At 37.3% G+C, this 18,603-nt stretch overlaps 1 long non-coding RNA gene across 1 annotated transcript in view; it reads left to right on the top strand.

The window, feature by feature from the left end:
• The window catches only part of LOC116963248, a 133,675-nt gene extending 124,675 nt beyond the window's left edge, over positions 1–9,000 (top strand). Inside the window, exons 8-9 of the long non-coding RNA XR_004408049.2 lie at positions 7,453–7,499; positions 8,730–9,000. This is a non-coding gene — a long non-coding RNA (uncharacterized LOC116963248). The remainder of the gene's footprint in view (positions 1–7,452; positions 7,500–8,729) is intronic.
• The last annotated feature ends 9,603 nt before the right edge of the window (positions 9,001–18,603 follow it).

Below are 18,603 nucleotides of genomic sequence, written 5' to 3'. Positions count from 1 at the left end.
CTAAAAAAAAAAAAAAAAAAAAAAAAAAAAATTTTTCCCTTCATTATTTGTAAATTAACAAACTGCTGTTACATGTTACATCATTTTTAATCAACCTCAGATGTCTTTAAAATAGAGCCATGGTTCATGCAAAAAAAGGTACTTATACTGATAACTTCTTGGTGATTTTTATTTAAATATCAGTGAATCACTTAATCTTGATTTCCTAAGGAATTCAGAGAAATTGAAAACTATAGAATTTTGTGTCTGCTCTCAACCTGTTCCAGTGGTGTTTCATTTGCTTCTTTAGGAAAGACAGGGTGGTGATAGAGGAATTAGAGTATTATTATAAAGCACTATCGAATTATAGTATATAAAGTATTATAGATAGATGCTGCTGTGTTTTCTGTTCACAAAAGGTGACTGGGAAACAAGTTGGAAGAGTATTTTCTTGTCCTGTCTTGGCTTTACTGGAACAAAGTGGAAATTCCAAAAATCTCCATAACATACAAACTTTATTCAAGCACTGTAATCAAAGTAGATGACAGTGCATTTCTTCAGCAGTCTGTAAGTTGTACAGTCTGCTCATATTGATGTCATACTTGCAGTGTGAAATATTTCATTTTTGTCTCTGATAAATCATTGCTAAACAAATCCATGTCCTTGGATTTTCCAATGGATTCTGGTGTTGCAGAGATTTTTTCACTCTCCGGGAAGTGGGATCTGGTGTTGTGATAGGTAGGAATGCTGCTTGCTCATATCTAGCTGGCTTGGGAATACCTGGTGGGAACAGGAGCTCTCAGAGAGCTGTCTTCAATGCCACCATCCTGAAGACTGGAGCAGGGGTGGGAAGCAGAAAATCAGCGCAACAATACTGCTCTTGTGTTATAAAACAGTTTGATGGATCTTAAGATTTACCAAAACTGGTCCCTTGTCAACTAATGTTAAACAGCAGCATCAGCCTTCCAAGAAGCATTGGCCTCCACTGGTGAGGAAATGCAATGTTCAAGGTGATACTGAGTTCAATGATATTAATATGTATGAAATTATAAGATTTTCCTGGAATTTATGTAGCATTATAAACATTTTTCAACATGGCAGCCCTGATTGCACTTAAGACATTATATTGAACACTTTTACACTATTTATTTGCTGAATAGTATTTTCTTTAATAACCTGCCAGGACTCTTACAGAAGCAAAATGGGACTAATGAAAATGAGGAGAGGATTAAGTAACTCAATTACTTTGTTAGCTTAAATATGCACTGTATTCACAAGGGGAGATACAATGCTGCCTTGTTTTATACAAGTGACTTTGTTCATGCTGTTTCAGTTTCTTGTGAAGAACTTTGTTCCCCTTCTTGTGCCCAAAATATTAAGCATCAAGTAAAAATTGTGCTATGTTCTTATTTTCACAGTCTGGGGAGAAAAATTAGTGAACTGAGGTTTTCTCCATAACACATTTTAAAGTCAGTGAGCAAAAGTTGATTAATAGATATAAACTGCTGAGTGTCACAGGATGACTTTAACTTCAGTCCTCTACCTGTTCTCCTTATTTGTGATCCAGCTTTCCTGTTTGTTTGATTGTTAATTCATTCTTATACTTGTGCCTGTGGATATCTATCTGTCTGTCTATCTATCTATTAATCTATCTATCTTTTGATGTCTGCTTCCAAATATATTTTTGTATAACTGTGAATAATTTGATGGTTTATTTAGTTTTTAGTATCTACCCACATTAGGGAAAGGAAAGCCCCACTAACACTGTTGTCATGACTCATTCTTCATTTGTGTTCTTTGTCAAGTGTCAGATTTTGACCTGACTGTAAGAACTAATTTTTCTTAATTTTTTTTGGCAGTAGAGAAAGTTGGTTTACACTTATACTGGTAATGAAATATATTAGAGACTTAATATTTGTATTATATGCAGGAAGCCTTTCCAAACTTCTCTAAGAGCACTTATATACTCTATGGGACTTTTCTTTCTCCTAGAAAAACTCATCTCCTTGTTAATTAACATTTTAGAGTGAAAAATGTCCAGTGTAAATTTCACAAAGTAATCTCTGATTAGACCTCCTACAATAGAAAGAGCTGCTCTTTCCCAAGGGCTGCACAGTATTTTGGTGCACACAAATATGCAGCCTGCCCATAACCCTAGGAAAATTCAATTACTCAGAGAGGTGTAAACCACATTTTATGAAAGCAGTAAGACATGACTCTTGATGATTTCTGTGGAAGACTGCTACACAATTTTAGAAGTGTTTGCAGCCCCACACTGAAGGCTGAGTGGATTTAACCAACTGAGAAGCGCAGTAATCTCCCAGGAGCATATTACCTAGAATATATCTTTGCTATTAATTTAAAATTGTTTTCAAAAGCAATGGATTGGAATGATCAGAATAGCAATAAATTTAGTCAAATCAATAATGTAATTCTGGTGATTTTTACATGGAATATTGATGCAGACATTACATTACTCACAACTCACTTGAGAAACCTCCATTATAGTTAGCAATTCCATAACTGTTTATTGGCTGTGTAACCTGTCACCTGAAATTTCCACAAAAATCTTTCTCCAGTTATAGATGTATGAACTATTCTAAAAGTAACTTGTCTCTCAAATTAAAAAACAAGCAAACAAAAAAACTGTCTTAAATAATTATGGCTAAGATTAACATTTTTTAAAAAAAATGTTGATTATTGTCTGCCTTCCCTTATGATGGTCAAATCCCTATGAAATAATTTTAAGGCCTTGCAAAATTTATTATATTCTTACTTTAGTTGTGAGTGAAAAAATCTTACTCTTATAATAATCTTATTCTTCTGCTCTGATGCACTTATGAAAGAAAGGACAGCACAGAAGCAGATAGTGGCATCTAGCGTTTAGAAAAAAAAATAAAAAATGAGGTTTTAATTTTCATTCAGGTGAGCAGTGCCGAGCTTTTCAACTCAGAATTATGGGATCACTCATGATTTACCTTTGTGATGAGCCTTATAAATGAAAGCAGAATTTCCAACAGACCAATCAATCCAGCCTTTCCTGTTCCTCACAATGCTTTATCCCTTGCATATATATATGTACACACTGTGTGGCAAATCTGGGAAGAAGAGTTTCTCTTATTAGCAGTGCAGTGGGTTGGAGCTTTGTGCTACAGATATATCTACAACCAATTTGGTGATACAAAATGTTGCTATGATAATTGGCCTAAAGTTATTAATTCGGATCATTAAATTGTATCAGTTATAGTAATTAAAAGCCCTAAAGTATGGACATGATTGCACCCCACCTCCCCCCCCCCCCCAAACGCCCTCAAAAAACCCCACCCACTCAAGTGTCATTAGATAATATAGATTTGTTTTAGGTTTTCTTGCTTTGTAAGGAACTCTATGGTGGCTGTGGCTGTCTGGATATATTATGGCTGCCTCTCTCTGGATGTGATATGTTTGCTGCTGGAACAAAGTGAAGTTATGTTTCAAAGCAGAACATGGGATCCCTGTGCTGAGTTTTATATCAGCTATCTTTCAGTATGCGGTGCACAAAGTGTATTCTAGTACATAAATGGTCACTGTGTTTTTAAATATAAAGAGTGTTATTTTATATTTATTGAAGGAATAGTTTTGTTTTCCATTCTAGATTCTCGAACAGGCATCAGAAAAGAACTGAATTGTAACGCAGAATGATTACAGTGTCCTGGGCTGCATGAGAAGGAGAGTTGCCAAGAGGCTGAGGGACGTGAACCTTCCACTCTGCTCAGCCCTGGGGAGGCCCTGGAGTGCTGCATCTAGTTCTTGGCTCCTCAGCACAGAAAACATGGTCTGACCAGAGCAACTCCAGCTCAGGGCCACAATGATGATTTAGGGACTGGAGCATCTTTCTGGAGAGGCTGAGAGATGCAGCACTGTAGCCTGAAGAACAGAAGGCTCAAGTGGGGAATATTATTAATGTGTATAAATACCTGATGGGAAGAATTAAAGAAGGATCCAGGTTCTCCTCAGTGCTGCCCAGTGACAGGACAACAGTAATGGACACAAACTGAAAGCCATGAAATTCCATATGAACAAGATGGAACAAGAAAACCCCTTTTTTTTTTATTATTATTTTTTTTTTATCCCCAATGTGAGGTGGCCAAATGCTGGAAGAGGTTGTCCAGAGAGTTTATGGCTTCTCCATACATGATGATATTAAAAACCTGATTGAACATCATTCTGGACAACTTGCTTTAGATTATTCTACCTGATCAGTGTTTGTGCTGGAAGATTTCTAGAGGTCCAATCCAGCCTTAATGATTCTGTGATTTGAAAGTGGAGACATTGAGCTAATAATATTGCTTTGGACTATGCTTGAACTCTTTCTTCAAGATTAATTCCCAAACCCTTCCTAACATTTTTCTTGTATCATACTAGAGATTATAGGTACATTATAGGTACATTAGTATCTTGCTAAAACTTTAAAGTAAATGTGCAATTAGGACAAAAGTAGTATGCTCAGATCAAGAGCACAAGTCCTGATGCTAATGAATTGTCTTGTGCTTGCATTCTTGCACTTGCCAGTAGTTGTCATGATACATTTTAATCTTCAGGCAAGGGATCCGAAGATAAATCTATGTGTCTAGAAGCTTGTCTTTTTTTTTTTTTTTCCCCCAATCATATCTGTTGGTGATAGGATTTCTTCTTCCTCTAGACTGTTCTTTGTTCATTTCCATAGACTGTCACAAGTATGACAACATAACTGCTCTATAACGACAAATATAATATTGAGACTATGCAATATTTTGTATTAGCTTAGAGGTTGGATGAATTTCAATGAGTGCGCTGATGCTTCTTGTTGGTACTTAACTACAGTTTTCTCTTTAGTTGCCTCACACACTGAATTTTCAACAGCAAAGGCAACGCATATTGCTGATGGGGTCTGTGCCTTTATGGATTGAAGTTTCCTCACCATTCAGCTACCTAACCCACAGATATTTTTCTGGGACTCCTAACCTCTTCTTTCCTTGGTGCCCCTTCTGAGTCCTGATCATGTGCTGTCCACTTGGAGACATAAATAGGTGATAAACGGAATTTATAACTAAACCAGTTAGCAGTTAGAAGATATTAATCTATGTAAAATCTATGGTAGATTTGTCTTACTACTTGGGAAAAAGTTCCATTTGCTGCATACTGTCTAGAGCATAAACCAAAAGGTTAACTGAAAAAGTAATACCCCTGAGTAGAAAATAATTGCCAGTTTATGTAATTTGTATGTAAAGTAATTGTTATTGCTTGTTGTTTTTTTCTGGGTGTTTTTTGGGGTTTTTGGTTTTGTTTTTGTTTTTGTTTTTTTGTTTTTTTTTTTTTTAAGCAGCATTTGTCTCTTAGGAAGCCGAAGAGATATAAGCAGGGAATATAGCCAAATATTCCAAATAATTTAAGTTTTCATTTTAGTAGCTTTGTAGGATCCATCTTGCATTCCTGAGATTCACTTTAGTGGTATGTCACCTATCAACCACTTCTAAAGGGCAGTATCAATCAGAGTATGATTTCTTCTTGTAATTTTTTCTAGCATTACAAAAGGGCGGAAATATAATTTTTTCTTACAATGTCTTGACAGCCTTGAATGTTAAGAGCTTGCTTTCAAATTAAAACAAATGTCTGAAACATCAGTTCTTATCTGATGTATTAAATATTCAATCTTTGATTGACATAGTTTTTATAGCACCTTAGGATGTGGGAGCAACTTATGATCCAACTTGTCAGGCATTAATGATTCTGAATATTTCTAATCTTCACTGTTAATGGTATTACTGCTTTTAAACATGTCAGAGTAGATCCCAGACAGAGCTGCAACTGTCTCATTCATCACAAACACAGTGCAGCCACCACTTGGTGGAGGAGGCCCTGAGTTATATCTGGTTTTATGTTGCTTCTGTACTCCCTCAGTTCTTTGAGATGATTTGGGTCAAATGAACTGGTATGAATGCAAGAACGGGGTTCTCACCAGCTGTGACTGCCTGTTGATGTTTTAAAATTGTTTCCTCTTAGTTTTTATGCAAGTCTAAAAGGGGCCTGGATTTTCTCCCTACTTGTTTAAAGAAAACTCTGGTATTTCACATTCTTCTTCTGTTATGTAAACAGAGCAAAGCACTGAAATTCACAGTAAAATGAAATTTTAAATGTTTCTCAGATAGACAAGGTATTAATTTCTATATGCTAAAATAAAAACACCCCCACTTTTTTTTCCCCCCCCCCCCCCATCTTAAAAACTTAAAAAGTAAGTCAGATACTGGGATATAAGAAGTGAGCTAAGGCCTCATAAGCACTCCTTTGGCTTTGCAGTTTAAGATGAGAGCTACAAATAATGGTTTTCTGCAGTCAGGAATTGCATAGGGTTCCCCTACTTCAGCGGTGGCTTCTTTCCATAAAGTTGCAAGATCTCAGTAGCCACTGAGTCTCCTTGTTTCTTTTGTCAAATCTATTTGCAGTCATCATCTGTCTCACAAGTTATTCAAGGATTTTCATGAATGCAGAGAGGCAGCAGTGCTTTAATGTAATCACATTGGCATCATTTCCTCAGCAATCAAGCTCAGATAAATAAATGTTCTTTGTTTGGCAAGTCACTTCAGAATGGCAAATCAATAATTTCCTACAGGAAAACATCAAAATTTTTCAGAGCTGAGGTACATTTTGCTTTTTATTATTCTGAGCAGAGTTGATTAAAAACTGATGAACCTTTTCCTTTCAAGAAGAATGACAGATTTCTTTTTTTTTTTTTTTTAATTCTGGGTGACTCAATCTAGAGAACATTTAATTGGGGAGGATAAGGCAAAGTATAAGGACATAACATAGTTCACTTGTATCTTTAGAGAATAAAAGGCACAGAAAGGAGTCAGCAGCTGGTACATTTGATGTGTTTAATGCAAGTCGGGGTACAAGTCTTCAAGAATTCACTGTAGGTAATAGACTGACACTGTTGGAGGCAGAGTATGTGATTTGCTGTTCCTTTTCCCCACTCTTTTAAATACCACATAGTCATCTGTGCTTGTGAATTTGGACTGAATGTCCATGTTGTTATAAATTTGGGAGGGAGATTCTTATCTGGTGGTATCTCAATGGGCTTTTTTGTTCAAACATAGATTTGCACCCAGGTTGTAATAGAATGAAATGTCATGCTAAGTAGGTTGTTCATAACCTCTAATTGTACTTTTCTCATTGTTCCTGCAAACATCATTGTAAATTTTAGTTTTCTATTGGCTTGTTTGTTTTTCAATTCTGTTCTGCTTGAAACATGATATATTATGCAAAAAGTAGCATGTTGTATGTTTTTAGCATACTTTTTTTTTTTTTTTTTTTTTAAAAAGGATTTATATTATACAGAGAGAAATCTGCAAGAATTTTGTCTGTATTTTAAAAGGGGACAAAAAATGTGAAACTGTGCTTCCAAATAAGTTATCAAACAGAAGATCAAAATCTTTTGTTTTTTCATTGTTCCAACAGACTATGAACATGCTCAACAGGCTGAGAACAGACCAACACAATAAGAGGTAACCTGTAAACACAGTAGAGCACTCTTGAGTTGTCCTGTTACTGTCAAATATAACTTAGGAAGGCTTAGTTGACAGTTCTAACCTGCTAGTACTGTATAGTCTTAAAATACGTAACTATTTCTCTGGTGGCTCTGTGAGCCTGACAATTATCATTGACAACACACAAAAATGTGATCATAAGAAACATGTTAGGCAATTTAGTGCAGCTAAATTATTAGCTCTTACTCCAGTGAGTTTAATGTCTTGAACATTATCTTCACCTTTTACCATGATTATGAGAAAGAAAAATAGAGTATTTCCAAAGTGACAGGATGTAAAAAATAAATCACTGTCCCAAAGTCTGATTTTGCACATATCTAGGTGGTTCTCTAACTTCTAATACTTGCAACTCTTTGATTCCTGTCACATGGGATCGCTTAGGGAAAATAAACAATACATCTATTGAAATATGATTTACAGGAGTATTTGTGGTTTGGAATGGGGTTGCACATCCCATTAGCAAGGGAGAAGAAAGATGTAGGACATGGACAGAGATTACAAGTAGATTGAAAGGACATGATTAGGTTATAAGTTATTTTTCTGGCTCTCTTTTCATTTGTAAAGTCCTTTTTTGTCAATTGTAAAAAATATTTGGGGAAGATTGTGATAAATTAGCAGATGGTATACTAAGGCTTATCGGAACTGGAATCTTTTTAGCTGATTCAAGAAAAATTTCATTTAATAGCAACAATGTTAGCAGATTACCTGGATATGTAAGAAAACTGTTATTATCCCTATCATTATTTTTAACCATGTTTTGCATGCAGCTCTGTACTCTATGCCCTGCCCTATCAACCCTTATCTTTCTCCACAGTTCTTCTAACATCCTTGTCTTTACTCTTCTGAAAACATCACTGTTCAAATATTTATCTTAGCCAAAATAAATGCATCTCTTCTGTGTAGGTGGGGACAGATGAGGTTACAGTTGAGGAAGGAAATAATATATCTCCAATTTGAATAAAGATGTGTCCAAAGACAACTCATGGCACACTGCTTCCAAATCCTTATTTGGATGTGTCTACATATCACTCGAAATAAAAAAAAAATATTAATTTAGCTGCTTTATTTCTAAGACCATCTGCATTTAAAATAAATAAAAAACTCTCCAAGCTGAATATGAATAAAACGCTTTCTCAATGTTATATAGCAAGTCTTTGAAAATGGTTTATTATTGCTTGTTTCTTTTAGGAAGTCTCTGAATTCATGAAGTTTTGCAATTTTTTTTGGTTGGCCAAGAGCTATTTCAACTTTTTTTCCTCACACACAAAACATGCACAAGAAAGAAGTATGAGATTGCTTTCACCAATTCACAGAAAAATATGCTTGATTTTTTTTTTTTTTCTGTCCAGCGTAAGATCATTTGATGTTTTCAACCAGAACTATAAATCTAAAGCACTACAGGCTGCCACTTCAATAAAATCTGTACTGCTCTTGCTAATGTCTTTTCTATTTACTTGATATTATGTAGGCAAAGTATAATAAAATGAACATACACATTCAGAAAAAGGGTTTTCTTCATTTTATTTAACAGCTTCTCTTCCATTGTAATATAGTAGAAAAGTACCTTTTACATGCTAGCTGTAAAGTGTGAGCCCAATGAACATTAAAGTAAAAAGAGGACGAAGTATAATTATGTTATAAGCCAGTTTTAAGTAGTCTTTCTAACAAGATGAGACTTTCTTTGTATAAGTCATATAGTATTACAGAATATTTGCACATACTTAGGGGTGATCAGTTTGGGTATGTTGGGTAATCAACATATGTGGGTCCTGCTGTATAGTACTAATCTGTTAGACATAAATCTGCTGCACTTCTACATTGCTGGTAGATGAAGAATGTGAACAAAAATATGTGAAGGAACTACTGAAAACTCCAGCAGCACAGGGTTTACAGTCAGCTCGCCACTCCTTCCTTCTCGCTGCACATCCCTCCCCTGTTCCACGTGGCTCCCCTCTCACTGGAGACAGTCCTCCATGAACCTTCTCCGGCATGAGTCCTTCCCACAGGATGCAGCTGTTCCTGAGCTGCTCTGGTGTGGGTGATCCTGTGTGTTGCAGTCCTACAAGATCAGGGGCTGCCTCTTCCTTCAGTGTCCCAGCTTCCTTTAAGTTCAGAAGCCTGTCCTGGTGTGGGCTCCTCCACAAGCTTCATGTTGGTCTCTACTCCACTGCTGATCTCCATGGATGGTAAGGGGGCCAGACCTGCTGTTTCACCATGGGAATACAGGGGTTTGTGCTCCAACACAACTCCCTGCCTTGCTTCTCCTTCCTTCCACTGAGCTGGGTGTTCACACCAGTGTCCTCCTCATAACTCCTCCTCACAAGTCCCAACCCCCTCTCAGGTTCCCCTTCGCACAGGGGCCATTGCTGTAGCCCCTCTCCTACTACTAAAAAAAAACCACCAGAGAAACCCAGCACAGGCTCTTACTCAGTAAGGGAAACACCACACAGTCAGGCACACTCAGATTTGCAAAAGCTGAAGGTGCTGGTACATCACACAGCTGAGGATCGTATTGTCTGAGCTATGTTTTATCAGCTCTTTAAATAGGGGAAGAAGTTGGTTCTTGAAACTTTAGCTGTTGCAGTCTATCACTATGTTATCTGGCTATCTACATGCTGGAGGAGAATTAAGAGTTGGCCAATCCTTGGCTGATTTTTTCCTGTCATAAACAGCTAGAGGCTGGGTAGTAGGATTTTGGTTGGTTAGTTGGTTGGCTGGTTTTATCACTGAAGTTTTAAAGTGTGCTGGGGCTGAGAGTGATGTATTATCAGTCGAGATAGGATGTCAGAAAAAAGATAGTGCAATAGATGTGTAAGTCAGTGTGATTGGCATAAATAAAGAAGCCCCAAAGAGGAAGCTCTTATAAAAAGAAGGCAAGTGGTGCCTGAGATTCAGACTAGTAGGAAAATTTTAAAGTATGTGGTACTAAGGCAATAATACAATGCCAGGTCTTTCAATAAAATACCAAAATTTTTGTAGACTTGTGGTTTCATATTTTAGTGTTGTGGTGGTTTATGCTCAGCCAGCAGTAAAGCACCATATGGCCACTCATTCACTTCTCTCCCCCTCGGTGGGATGAGGAGGAGAATCAGAAGAAAAAAAGAGTAAAATCCTGGAGGTTGAGATAAGGACAGTTTAATAGAACAACACAAGAATAGAAGAAAGAGATAACAACAGCAATACTCTTAAAATGAATAAATAAAGTGAGTGATGCACAGTGAAATTGCTCACCACCCGGTACCCCACACTCAGACCCTTTCTAAGCCACAATCACTGCCCACCACCACCAGCCAGCTCCTCTAGTTATATACTGAACATGACATCTGCATGGTGTCAAATACTCCCTTGGCTGCTTTGGGTCGTATGTACTGGCTGTGAACCCTCCCAGATTCTTGTGAAAATTAATGCTATCCTAGCTGAACCCAGGACAAGTGTTTTCCAATTGTTAGAGTTTTAGAGCACGGCTGTAGATTTATGAAACAGAACAGCTTATAGAAGACATTTTTCAAAAATCAGGAACTTACATTTTATTGTTTATAAAGAAAGAAAAAAATTTTTGTTTCTTGTTTACCTCACAACCATGATTTTTTTTTGGGCTCAGTATCTGAAGTGCAGTATAATTTGTTCTCTTTACTAAAACTATTAGATATGTAATGTAGATATGTATTTTTCTTCAGATATTTCTCAGATTTTAGAAGAAATAGTCCCAAACTTTATTCATTATTGTTATCTCTATTTCATCTTCTCCAAAATCCCACTAGAGTTGTCTTTATGTTGCATTCGGCATCTTCTATATCAGCTAACATCTGTAGAGCTTTAAGATATAAGGGCATGATTTTTTTCTTCTTTATATTGCTTCGAATTAAAAATACAATAAAATTATAAAGTTGGAGAGAGGGAAGAGAGGAACTGAGTATCTGAAGTCTTTTCCAACAATTTATAGCGGATGTTAGCATGGTAAGAAGTCATTCACATGCATTTATCTCTTCATACAATACAAAGAGCATTTCAGAAATTCATGTTTCTGTGTTGTCGAAGTCTGAAAGGATAGTATTTAAAAAGATGAACAGGATTGTTTCAAATCCACAGTCTGTTCAGTCACATGGATATTCTTGGGGTGAGCGGTCTAATTTTATTGATGTTTGATGGCAAAGAGCTTTTTGTTGGTTTAAAGCAGATTAAGGATGCGGAGCCACGGAGGAATGACACGCCGAGACGGATTCAATGTGGGTGATAGAGCATCATATATCTTTATTGGTCCAGGGTACATATATTTATACAGACAACGCTAATTATTATGCCTACTAGTCACTAGCTGATTGGCTTAAGCTCTAAAGGTCGTATTCGCACGGTCCACCTACTTGCAGTTAGCTAACAGCACAAGCTTCTCATAACACTAAGTTTCTCATGCCACTATTTCTAATTCCTCTTAACTTGTTTTCGATACACAACGGTACCATAACACAAAGTTTCTCAGGCCACCATTACCATAACACTAGGTTTCTCAGACCACTATTTCTGATTCCTCTTAACCTGTTTTTGACACACCACGGTACACAAGGCCGAAGTGTCCTTGACATTCTTCATGTATCAGCAGCTGCGAGCAGCTGCAGGCAAACCCTAGTGAGGCCCAGCATCGGTGAGGCTCAGCATCAGCCCCTAGAACAGGCTCTGATCGTACAATTGCTCGGTGGGCTCAGGACCCTTGTCTCTGAGCCATTCTCCAACATAAGGATAAAGGATAAAACAAGGAACACCCAGATTCTCTTAGTTTATGGCAAACTTCTATGATAAGGTGTTTGTCGGAAGTTTGAGCTAACAAGTCATTGATGTACAATTTGATTTCCCATCTGTTTATACTCGAAAACCATGCAATTCACTCAAGAATGAAAGTAAAAAGGTCACATATTAGGCAAGAATTACTTTTCCTTTGTATTTTTGTTTTGTAAATGACATAATGACAGCACTAGATTTCCCATGCCTACTTGGATTAAAAACCCATAATTCAAGTTTGTTGAAGAAATTCTTTTTGTTTATGAAAATGTGTGTGCATGTTCCTGTTTCTCTGATCAGAGAGACAGACAGCTTTCTAATTCAGAAAGTCTTCCAATGTGCCACTACAGAAAGTTAGTCCAAGAGCCTATCAGCATTTTCAGATGCCTTCTGATTCATGCTCTTCCTATTTTGGTCTTGTTCCTTCTAATATTCACAGATAACATCTTTGAGCCTGTGGTGGCTATGCACGCCTCTTTCTAAGATATATGCATGTAGGGTCCTGGCATGGTAACTTGTTTACAACTGTCTCAATCGTTCCTTTCTGCCTTGTGAGTTTAAGTGGACATATTTGACTTCAATTTGATATGTGGCTGAAGGCAGCCATAGGAATGTCCAGCATAATGGAATGATTAACTGGAAGAAATTACAGTACTATATTCGTTATTATTTTACTCTAAGATGTTAGTGCACTGTGTTCAGGAAGGAAAGGAAAAAATGGCGTTCGCTATTCCTGTAAAGATGATATTATTAAATCAATACTCTTTGTTTAAAAACAAATTTATAAGAATGTGTTTGCATCGATTATTGTGAAATACAAATATATTACTATACCTTCTTTAGGTATCTCTTGGGAATTGCAGGCACAGTGGCATAAGCTATTGCTTTGCCTTAGTGCTGGGTGCTGACTAAAGAAAAAAACTGTATGTTGTGCTGTGTATGATCTAAGATCTCAAACAATATTTGGTCTGACTTTCTGAGGTGAAGTTGTAGAAGAAGCCTCTGCTTATTTTCAGTAGACATCTCTTTCCAAGCAGCCAACTATTTAAAATTTATGACTTGCATAACTCTGTAGTTACATTTCTGTAGCAAGTAACCTTTAAAATCATGCAACTGGAAATCATAGGCTCAAACTGAAAAGGCTGCTACAGTATTACCCTTGCAGATTATCCAGATGAATTTTCTTTGCCAGTTCTTAACATTGTTGATCTGTGCAGTGAGTTTTTTGACAAAGAAGGTGCTTTATTATCTTTTCACGTGATAATTGCAATGTGTACATCTGCAGAGGTATGTTTTGCAGTGAAGACAATAAAAGGGTATCAGTAGTCTAAACATGTTGATTGCTTTTACTTACTGAACACAGAAAATATCCCTGCATTCCTGCCAGCTGAATAACAATTACTTTTTTTAAACCATAAACAAAAAATCTAACTTTAAATGGAGCAGCCTTAAGACCAGAGAGTGTTGCCGTGTAAGACAACAGAATGCATATCTCAGCCAAGAAATGCTTGAATGCACCTGGAAAACACAGGCCAATAAGCTGCTTGGATATACAAGAGTGTATTACAGACTGATCATCCACTGACTTAACAAACCATATAGACTGTGATCCTGTATTGTTGTGTGAACTTCTTTTGACAGCTGTCCAGAGGCCCTTCTATCTATTTGAATTGTTCAGTCACTGGGGTTGCTGCAGACTCTGCAGAATACAACACTAAATGATTTTGTGCTTACAACAGCTTTCTGAATTTCCCATCCTGCTGGTTTGTTCCTGCACAATTCTGTTCTCCCCATAAATCCTGCAGTAATGTCCTTCCCTCAAAAGTCTTTGCACTCTTTTCAATCCATATTCTGCAAGATAGAATGGCAAGTGAATTCAGCATTATTTATGGCAACTTCTGTAGAGAGAAACCTAATTTTCTTATGGTTTGAAATACCATACAAACATGCTTACTTCAAATAAGGAGTAGCTCTGGAAAACCATCTTCCAAGACTGTAGAGAGTTATCAAGTTCTATCAAGTTATTAAGACTCTTATTCAGATAAACTGCCTTTTAATAAAGGAGGGAAAGAGGAGATAGTTCTGATTGACTCACAGAGACTTTAAGTAGTGTGATACAATATCTTGTTGATGTGAATGAGATACAGCTATGAATACAAAGTGATAAAAATGCACTGAAAGTGGTTTCTGTGCTGTTCGTCTTTCTGCATGACATGGTATACAGCTAGGTTGTTTTGTGAGAAGCAAAACAGATGGAGCATGACACCCTGTCTCCCTTGTTCAAACCTTCCCAAAGAATAACATAACCTCCTGCTCCTTTGTTGTACAAGAGATAAAACAGGCCTTGACATCCCTGCGTACGAGGTGACTGACTAGTTGGTGTGCTGTACACTTCCTAATTAACTTGTTTACAGCTGTCAAAATAATTGTATGAGGGCTGAGTTTCTCCCAATCTGCATGTCTATTCACTACCCAGCTGCAAATTCCCGTGGTAAATAATAATCTCTTATTTTTTTTCCATTCTGTTTAATCTGTTTGATATTAGCAAGCAAGTTCAAAGTTGACTAGAAAGAGGTGAGTAAGAACAGTCTGTATGGACATTGAATCATTTCTTTTCCACATTTGTATACGGTTTGGCTTGAACAAGATCACTTTCTACAAGAGACATTATATGTGAAGACTACAAAACTTCTCTTCATCTGTGTTTAGACTATTATGCATATTTAACATGGACTACCAGGTATTTTTGCAGTAAATTTCTTTATACTTGGTCTTGATTCAACTAACTCCTTCTATTTTCTGAAATATCACAAGAAGAAAGATATATTTTCCTGGCTATCATGGTAAAAAATGACCAGGGCTAAAAGTGGCTGGTGTTTAAAAGATGCATGACTTTGTTTAAAAGATAAGTCATTTCTCTGTATCAAGGAAATGCTTAATTTCTTCTCTGATTTCAAATGCTTGTGACACTGCCAAGCCTCAAGTGTTCAGACTGAAATTTTCCATGCTAAGTGTCTCAGCATAATTTTTTTTATGATAGTTCATCATTCTGTGATTCCAGAGAAGATGATGCAGGAAAAAATGTCTCAAGCCTGCCTGGGAGAGAGGGGAAACCAAGTTTATTGTTTTAACAGTTGTAGAGCTTTGAAGCAAGAACATCAAATCTGCATCAGTGTGATCCTAAATAAACAGATGACCAATAAGATTGCAGCTTTAAGAAGAGAATGCTTTATTTTTCATAGAGAACATTTGCAATGGACCAAATTAAAGTAATTTAGGACAATAAACTGAAAAATAAGATTTACTAAGCATCACAAATAAAAATGTTACTTTTTTATATTGTGGCCTGTTGGTAGTAAATACTGGCTTTCCCTTTACACTTTTTTTAATCAACAGTGCAGAGCAGTGTCTCCAGGGGTCAATATCTAGCAACTTCATAACATTATTGAGTATGAAACTGGTAAAAATTATTAATTATTGTAAAACATAAATGACTCTTATACTGTCTTACTCTAATCCAAGTAGGCTAGCAATCAGCTCAAATTCACTACTGCATGAAAACCCAAGAAAAAAAGGTATTTATGGTGAATTTATCAACATATTGATTTGTATGTTGCTGTCATCCTCAAATACTCTCATGCTGAGAAAGTTAAAATCAGACTCTTAGGAATAAAAGAGAGCCCGGTGCCAAACAAAATCAGGGAAAATAACAAAATCCTCTTTTGGTTGTGCTTACATGCAATGTAAAAGCACTCTGACAGTCTCAATTAGGCACACGTGTTGTTTGTGTGCACACATTCTCATGTATTGTTTTTATTACAGTCTCATTGTGCTGATAACTCTATTTTATGAGATACCATGATGTTAATAAATATGTTCATGTTAAACTGTAGATGAAGCCCTTGCCTAGACAATGACATTCATTCAGTGAAATCCTTCTGTTTGAGGACTGGAGAACGGGCCTCTATTTGTGGAAATTTGACTGTGAATGTTCCTCTTTCATCATGTGGCTTTGAAATTGAGTATCTATTCAGACGTTTTCCGACAAGGGCATATGAATGTAGCCAGTCAGAATCAGTTGAAAGGGATCTTCGTTGTTTGCTTTTAAATGGAAATTAATATACATTCTCTATGACTGTAATACAGAAATTGTTTTTTTCCTGTATGTGCTCAGCAGAAGACTAGAAAGAATTTATTATAGTCACCACACAAGTCTAGTACTTTAATATGGTACTGCTTGAAAACCTAATTGCCTGAAATTTGCTGGATAAGTCTATGTCATGCAAGTGGGGGAAAAAAACAGCCCTTCAACTCATTTCCTCTGTGTATGAAAGGAGAGTGCATGTGTTCAGGGAGGAAGGGAGAACATGTTGCTGTCACCATTTAAGTATCACAATAATGGTAACTAGGGGCGAACAAAGATACGTTGTTGGTGCATTATGTTTCTTGGCATGTAACACCCTGCCTGTGCCACTCTGCGCGCACCCTGCTCCCTCAGGGCTTGGCTGCTGGCAGTTTGGTGGGGCCAAGGCCCAGCCCCGCGCAGCCATGGCAGAGCGGGGGGGGACATCAGGCCTGCAAGAGCTGAGCTGGGCGACCAGGAAGGTGGCCTTGCAGTTCCCGGGGTGGGGGGTATGGCTGAGCAGGGGGGTTAGCAGTAGTTTGGGCAATTGAGAGGGAAAAATGAGGATGATGGCAGGTGTCGATGGCGGAGGAGGAATCGGGTCGTGGGCAGGTGGCACTTCGGCCCTCGCCATCTGGCTGACTGCTGCCCGGCTGGCGTGAGGGTTCTGGTGCTGACCGGGGGCGGTGCTGTGCCCTGCTCACTCCATGTGTTTTAACTGGCACGTAACTGCTTTATAACAAGTATTAACTGTAAATAACGGCTTTCTATTGCTAAGTAAGTATGTTCTGGTTGTCTTTGTGCAAGGGGTAGCAGCCCAGGGAGGGTTACCTGTGCATGTGTGTGTGTGAGGGCGAACAGTGGCTGATGTCTGGTGGGGTGCCATGGGGTGCGAGGTGGTGGGCAGGCCTGCTTGTCCCTGTTGGTGAGCGTTTTCTTCCCAGAGCAAGGAAAAAAAAAATAGGTTCTGTGTTCTAAAATACTTTCTCAGATAGAAGTAATTTAAAATTACACAGGTCCCTTTAGCTCAGTAGGAGCCGCTGCTCAGATCAGTGCTTGTTGCTTATGGGCAAACAGCATGAGGAACAGCTTGTTGTGAGGGGAGGGATGGTCTGTAATGATCAAGAACAGTGGGGATGGAATTGATGTGGGAAAAAAATGCTTCCCCAAACGACATTTGCTAATTATTTATCATTAACCAAATTCTTATTGCAGAATCAGTCAAGGAATTATCCTACACCCCGAACAGCATATTCATTGATTGGTTTAGTGTACGAATGAAAATACTTCTATTAATGGGAGTTTGATTTTGTAAAAATAAATATTTGCTATTAATTATAGCCCATATTTTTATGCCTATAACTTTTAAACACTTATAAAGAGCAGAGATAACACTGGGGAGCTGAAAGAGCAAATGGCAAATGGTGAATCATAAAGTAAGCACTAAAGAGGTAAAAAAATTGCACGAAAAATTCAACTACTGTCTCTAAATACACATATATCTCTCATTTTGAAAGCTGCCGTAATGTTTCCTGAGAGCTATGATTCACACTGCCTTTCTTCTCAAGTTCCCTGTGATCAGATCACATTCCCTATGATACTGCTGGCTGCTGCATTTTGGTAAGGATACACTAGCTTCTAGAAGAAAGAGAATGGGATAAAATTAAATGGTATTTTCTGTGGTCCAATATAAATAATAGAAAATGTCTAATGATGGGGGGAAAGTTAATGAGGCATAAAAAGCTTTAATAGTTCTTATTGTGCAAAATTATTTTGACTATTTATCTCAATGGACATTCAGTTCATGATGAGTATAGAGTATGAGTGTATTTGAATAACATTTTGAATCAGCTAGTAAGGCTCATTTTGTTGCAGGTGAAAATTACTGAGATTTTCTGCAGCTTTTTTGTATTATTATGTGCTCAGATAATCTGACATCCAATGTGAGTTCACATCATTCTGAACATGTGTGTCATAATATGTCTTGCCTATGAATTAGAATTTTGTGTAGCATTACTGTGCAATGAATGTACTCCATGCATATGTCTTTTCAGATATGTATCTCTTATCTTGTGTAGAAGCCATTGAAAAATCCTGTTTTAATTTGCCTGTCTTACAGAGTTTTTTCAGACGGCAATGATTAAAATTGCCTTTTTTCCCTCTGGT

Source organism: Tyto alba, unplaced genomic scaffold (genome assembly GCF_018691265.1).
Source record: "Tyto alba isolate M040663 unplaced genomic scaffold, T.alba_DEE_v4.0 Super-Scaffold_27, whole genome shotgun sequence".
Taxonomy (NCBI): domain Eukaryota; kingdom Metazoa; phylum Chordata; class Aves; order Strigiformes; family Tytonidae; genus Tyto; species Tyto alba.
Note: the sequence above shows the minus strand (reverse complement) of the source record. Positions and strands in the feature narration are given on the sequence as shown.